Raw genomic sequence first — 6,480 nt, 5'->3', positions numbered from 1 at the left:
GAGGTGGAATAAAAATGAGCTCCTAAATCTTAATCCGGATTCTGGAAGATATATTCCTCAAACCATCGAACAAGAGGAGGTGGTGCTGGTCCTTCACGAGTCACTCTAATCTGTTCATTAAGCCTATATATAAAGTCTTAATATATAGTATTTCACAATACTTCATGGTATTCTAATTAAATATTTTTTTGGAATCTTAGATCTCTCAGAACCTGACACATTGTAATTCTGAGACTCCAGGAAAGTGGCAGTTCTGTAAAATGTTGGCGCTGGAGACTAAATGCTCACTGATAGTTTCACACCTAATTCACTTAAAACACACACAAACACACACACACAGTGACAGAGGGACAGAGTGACATCAGATGTATGTTTTTTAATTTTCTGTCATCCATATAATGTTGTTATAGTCATGAAACTATGCATATTTCCTCAGAATGACTTGTCTTCTATGTGTACATTTTTTTGGAAGTGTGTTAGAAGCTGCACTTTTTTTACTGGTTCCTTTTTACTATTATTTCAAAAAATCACCACGACAAAACATTCAAGCTATCCAAAATTCATTCACACCTGTTCTGTAAGATTAATTCTTTAAAACAGTGGTAAAAGAGGATGTGGTGCTGAACCTTTCAAGAGTCACTCAAAACGTATCTGTCCATAAAAGCCTATTAAGAATTATTCTTAATATACAGTTCACAATACTCAGCTTGTTATTCTAATTAAGTGAGGGTCATTTTATCAGTAAATTCCTAAAATACATATTATTTTTATTGGAAGATTTCTATAAAATTATTTAAATCATACTCGTTTCCTCCAATAATTATTTAAAAGTTAATCCTATAGCTCCCTCTGGTGGTCATTATAGGTACTAAGAATTGCAAAGCTTGATTTATAAGTTATGATAGTTTTAATTTTATGCTGGCTCTTGAAAATGATAAAGCTATGAAACTTACTGTGCTTCCTTCAAATGAGGACTTCTACTTATATAAAAAATTATGAAGAGTTAGAATGAAAAATTGTAAAGATATAGTAAAATAACTATTGTATTTTTTATGTTACTTTAATAAATCTCTATGGCAACACCATTTAAGCTATCCTAAACCCATTCACAATTTAACATCTCAGTATATTGGCATCATGTTGAAAAAGGAGTATGGAGTAGTATGAGGAGGAGTATGAATTCATTTACAGGCTGATTTTATCATAAATCCACAATAAAAATTTCTGAGTTCTGTATCAATCTGTGTTGTTGTTTGTTTATTTTTATCTTTTATTTTTCATAGGAAGATAACTGACCCTTTACTCTCCTTTTTAATAAATGTGCTTATAAACCAAGGACAAGCTATTTATAGCTGTATTTATAAACTGCTTACTACTGACTATTAATATTGGGACAAGGCTTTATAAAGCATGAACTGACTATTTACTAATGAGTGCAGTTATTATAAAGTGTTATCAATGCATTTGCTAATGTTAACAAATTAGACATTATTTTACAGTGTTATCAAATCCTTAAATGACTCATAAGCATTTGTGAAAGTTCTGCTTGCATTACAGCTTAGTATTGATCTGTGAGCTGAACAGATTTACTGTTACATCTATGAGATTATGTAAATTCAAATAAATATAATGTCACAGGATGTCATAGGTCAGTATCAAATGAGTTTGAAATTATTATTTGCAGCACAAATAAGTTTTTTTTAGGATTTTAAAATCCCTAAAACTGTCAGAAAAAGGTTAAGGCCTAAGCTATTTCTATGTGAGTGGCTAAATTTATTTTTGTTTTTATAATTGTAATACACAAACTATGAAATTATACAAAATGTATAAAAAGGTAAATAAATAAATACGCACACATTAAAAAAAGCAGCCAAGTCGAATGAGTTTCCTTTTTTATATAGATTAAAATTGAAGACAGAAGCAAGTGGTAAATGTGGTCACTTTAATATTCAAATCCAGTAGATCCAGTTTATGTTCACGTGGCTGTTTTCGTTTATTTTCGCCAAGCTATTATGTATTTTGAAATAATCTTGTCCGTGATGTGTTCGTTCGTACGACGAAAGTCAGAAACCTGCAGCTCAAGAGATCAATGTTATTCTGCCAGTCGCGCTTTCAAATAGTCTTGCACACTTAAACGGGTCACAAACACCTGCATTTAGCTCTTGTAGTGTTACAATGGGTTTATTGTGTGCATTGTGGTAATATTTTATTTTAAAAAAGCTCTTAAACAAGAATAAATTCGTTTGTTTTGAGCTCGACACTGTACGCGCTGATCGGAGCGGTGATTTCAGATAGGCAGCCACAAATATTTCATTTTCACACAAACAGTTCAAAAACATCTGAATTTAGCTCTTGGTGTGTTCTAATTGGTTGATTGTGTGATATCGCTGTAATAATTTATTTTTAAAAGCTTTAAAACAGGAATAAATTCGTTTTCTCTGAGCTCTTTACTCCAGACGCTTGTGATCACAGCGGTGATTCATCTCTCCTATTTCTCACGTATCTCTGGCCAGAAATAATTTATCCATGAGCCCTGAACCGGTAATAATCAGATATGTTGGTTTAGCTTGTCAGTGTGAATTAAATCTAAGTATTTATTTGTATTTTTAACCGATTTAAAAGTGAAAGTAAAAGTTCGGGAATTGAACCTGTAGGGGCGCTATTTCTCTCAGACAATGGAAGTCTGAAGCACATATACTCAAACAGAGGGACAGAGTGAGATGAGATGTCTGACAGTTTTTTAATTTTCTGTTATCCATACAGTGTTGTAAAGTCGTGAAACTATCCATATTTACTCAGAATGACTTTTTTTCTGTATGAAAAAATTCTTTGACGTGTTTGGAAGCTGCAATTTAAAAATACATTAATGATTCCCTTTGTAAGGTCATTTAAAAAAATCACCACGGCAAAACCATTCAAGCTATCCAAAATCCATTCACAATTTAAGTTCCTATCAGAAATACTGATGTGTGTTCAGAGTTTTGTGAAATTCTAAGTATGTTATTTGCCTCAAAATCACCTGAGAAGTATTCCAGTTTGACATGTTGCCACGCCAACAATTTTTTAGATATCAATATCCCCCTTGCAGATTTATATCGGCTGTGTTTTAACATTATTCTGATGAAGTTTGAAGCAAATCGAGTAATAATAAGATGCTGAATTCAAATCATTTTGAAAATGACACACTTCCTTCTGCCAGTTGGTGGCGCTATAACTTTGACTCCTAATAGTCACATATATGCGATCGACATCATACAACGAATAATCTGATGAAGTTTGATTAAAATCAGGAAATGTATGTGGACGGTATTAGACACTTCCTGTTTCTCATTTCTCGCCATAATTTCAACGCCTCGCCACGAGCAAACCGTTCGAGATATCAAAAATCCCCTGGCAATTTTTCATCCCCAGTGTCTTGAGATCATGTTGACCGAGTTTGGTGGCAATCGAGAAAAAAACCTATGACAAGTATTTCAAATTCCAGAGCATGCGCTTTTTACATAACTCTAAATAGCTGACTTCCTGTTGGGCGGAGCCTATGACATGCAATACGAAAGTTGTTCGGCACGATGAGATCTATATGTGTACTGAGTTTCATATGCATATGTGTGAGTATGTGTGAGCTATACATCAACATTTCTGACTGTGATCCAGGGGGCGCCGTAGAGCCCCTGTGCCACGCCCGGGTCCCAGCCTCTGCAGGCTCCTAAAGGCCACAGATTCCAAAGTGTGCGCAAATTTTCAAGAGTTTTTGAGTATGTTAAGGACCCCAAAAGCCCCCACAACTTTGACGAAAAATATGAATACTAAACCCTAAATAACCAACTTCCTGTTGGGCGGAGCCTATGACATGCAGTACGAAAGTTGTTTGGTTTGATGAGATCTACATGTGTACCGAGTTTCGTGTGTCTACGTGCAAGTATGTATGATATATGGCCCTCAGTATTCCAGGGGGCGCTGTAGAGCCCCTGTGCCACGCCCGTGTATCAGTCTCTGCCCGGCCCTAATGGCCGCAGGTTCCAATCTGTGTGCCAATTTTCAAGAGTTTTCGAGCATGTTAAGGACCCCAAAAGCCCCCGTAACGTTGGAAAAAAATAATAATAATAATAAAATATAGCTGCAAGCAGCGATGGCGGGCTCAAGCCACCAATGCCATCGCCACCCCGGTGGCATCAGGTAAACTGTGCCCAGTGGGCACATGCATTCACAATATCCCTCTGGCAGTGAGGTTTTAAAGGATATGGCAGTTAAAGGGTTAATCCGAATCATCTAGACTTTAAAATCACATTGACAGAACAATATATATATATATATAACTTTAGTAACACTTTACAATAAGATTCCATTCATAAACATTATGTTAACATGAACAATATTTATATAGCATCCATTCATGTCAGTTAATATTCCAAAGTTAAACATTAAAACATTGTTTTATTGTGATTTTTTTCCAAGCACATTTTACCAATTCCAAACCATATCAATCTTAATAACTACCATTATTTTTTATTTAATCATTTATGAGTGCTATACAATAGTCCAGGAAAGCTGGAAGAGAAAAACAGGTCAAGAAGAACTGACAAAAAGAATTGCAAAATAATTAGGAAATAATGTGAAGATTAATTTTTAGTCAATTCTGCAAGACAGACTTTCAGGAAAGGAGGTGGAATAAAAATGAGCTCCTAAATCTTAATCCTCAAACCATCGAACAAGAGGAGGTGGTGCTGGTCCTTCACGAGTCACTCTAATCTGTTCATAAAGCCTATATATAAAGCCTTAATATATAGTATTTCACAATACTTCATGGTATTCTAATTAAATAATTTTTTGGAATCTTAAGTCTCTCAGAGCCTGGCACCGAGTAATTCTGAGACTCCAGGAAAGTGGCAGTTCTGTAAAATGTTGGCGCTGGAGACTAAATGCTCCCTGATAGTTTCACACCTAATTCACTTAACACACACACACACACACACACACACACATTACCCACAGTGACAGAGGGACAGAGTGACATCAGATGTATGATAGTTTTTTAATTTTCTATCATCCATATAGTGTTGTATAGTCATGAAACTATTGTCATGAGACCAGTCATTCTGAGGAAATATGCCTCAGAATGACTTGTCTTTTATGTGTACATTTTTTTTTAAGTGTTTAGAAGCTGCACTTTAAAAAAATAAAAAGACATTTACTGGTTCCTTTTTTACTATTATTTCAAAAAATCACCACGACAAAACCATTCAAGCTATCCAAAATTCATTCACACCTGTTCTGTAAGATTAATTCTTTAAACAGTGGTAAAAGAGGATGTGGTGCTGAACCTTCAAGAGTCACTCAAAACGTATCTGTCCATAAAGCCTATAAAGAATTATTCTTAATATACAGTTCACAATACTTCAGCTTGTTATTCTAATTAAGTGAGGGTCATTTTATCAGTAAAATTCCTAAAATACATATTATTTTATTTGAAAGATTTCTATAAATTATTTAAATCATACTCGTTTCTACAATAATTATTTAAAAGTAATCCTATAGCTCCCTCTGGTGGCCATTATAGGTACTAAGAATTGCAAGCTTGATTTATAAGTTATGATAGTTTTAATTTTATGCTGGCTCTTGAAAATGATAAAGCTATGAAACTTACTGTGCTTCCTTCAAATGAGGACTTCTACTTATATAAAAAATTATGAAGAGTTAGAATGAAAAATTTTAAAGATATAGTAAAATAACTATTGTATTTTTTATGTTACTTTAATAAATCTCTATGGCAACACCATTTAAGCTATCCTAACCCCATTCACAATTTAACATCTCAGTATATTGGCATCATGTTGAAAAAGGAGTATGGAGTAGTATGAGGAGAAGTATGAATTCATTTACAGGCTGATTTTATCATAAATCCACAATAAAATTTCTGAGTTCTGTATCAATCTGTGTTGTTGTTTGTTTATTTTTATCTTTTATTTTTCATAGGAAGATAACTTACTCTCCTTTTTAATAAATGTGCTTATAAACCAAGGACAAGCTATTTATAGCTGTATTTATAAACTGCTTACTGCTGACTATTAATATTGGGACAAGGCTTTATAAAGCATGAACTGACTACTAATGAGTGCAGTTATTATAAAGTGTTATCAATGCATTTGCTAATGTTAACAAATTAGACATTATTTTACAGTGTTATCAAATCCTTAAATGACTCATAAGCATTTGTGAAAGTTCTGCTTGCATTACAGCTTAGTATTGATCTGTGAGCTGAACAGATTTACTGTTACATCCATGAGATTATGTAAATTCAAATAAATATAATGTCACAGGATGTCATAGGTCAGTATCAAATGAGTTTGAAATTATTATTTGCAGCACAAATAAGGTTTTTTTTAGGATTTTTAAAAATCCCTAAAACTGTCAGAAAAAGGTTAAGGCCTAAGCTATTTCTATGTGAGTGGCTAAATTTATTTTTGTTTTTATAATTGTAAT

Source organism: Carassius auratus, unplaced genomic scaffold (assembly GCF_003368295.1).
Source record: "Carassius auratus strain Wakin unplaced genomic scaffold, ASM336829v1 scaf_tig00028729, whole genome shotgun sequence".
Taxonomy (NCBI): Eukaryota; Metazoa; Chordata; class Actinopteri; order Cypriniformes; family Cyprinidae; genus Carassius; species Carassius auratus.
The sequence above is the reverse complement of the archived record's forward strand: the minus strand, read 5'-3'. Positions refer to the sequence as shown.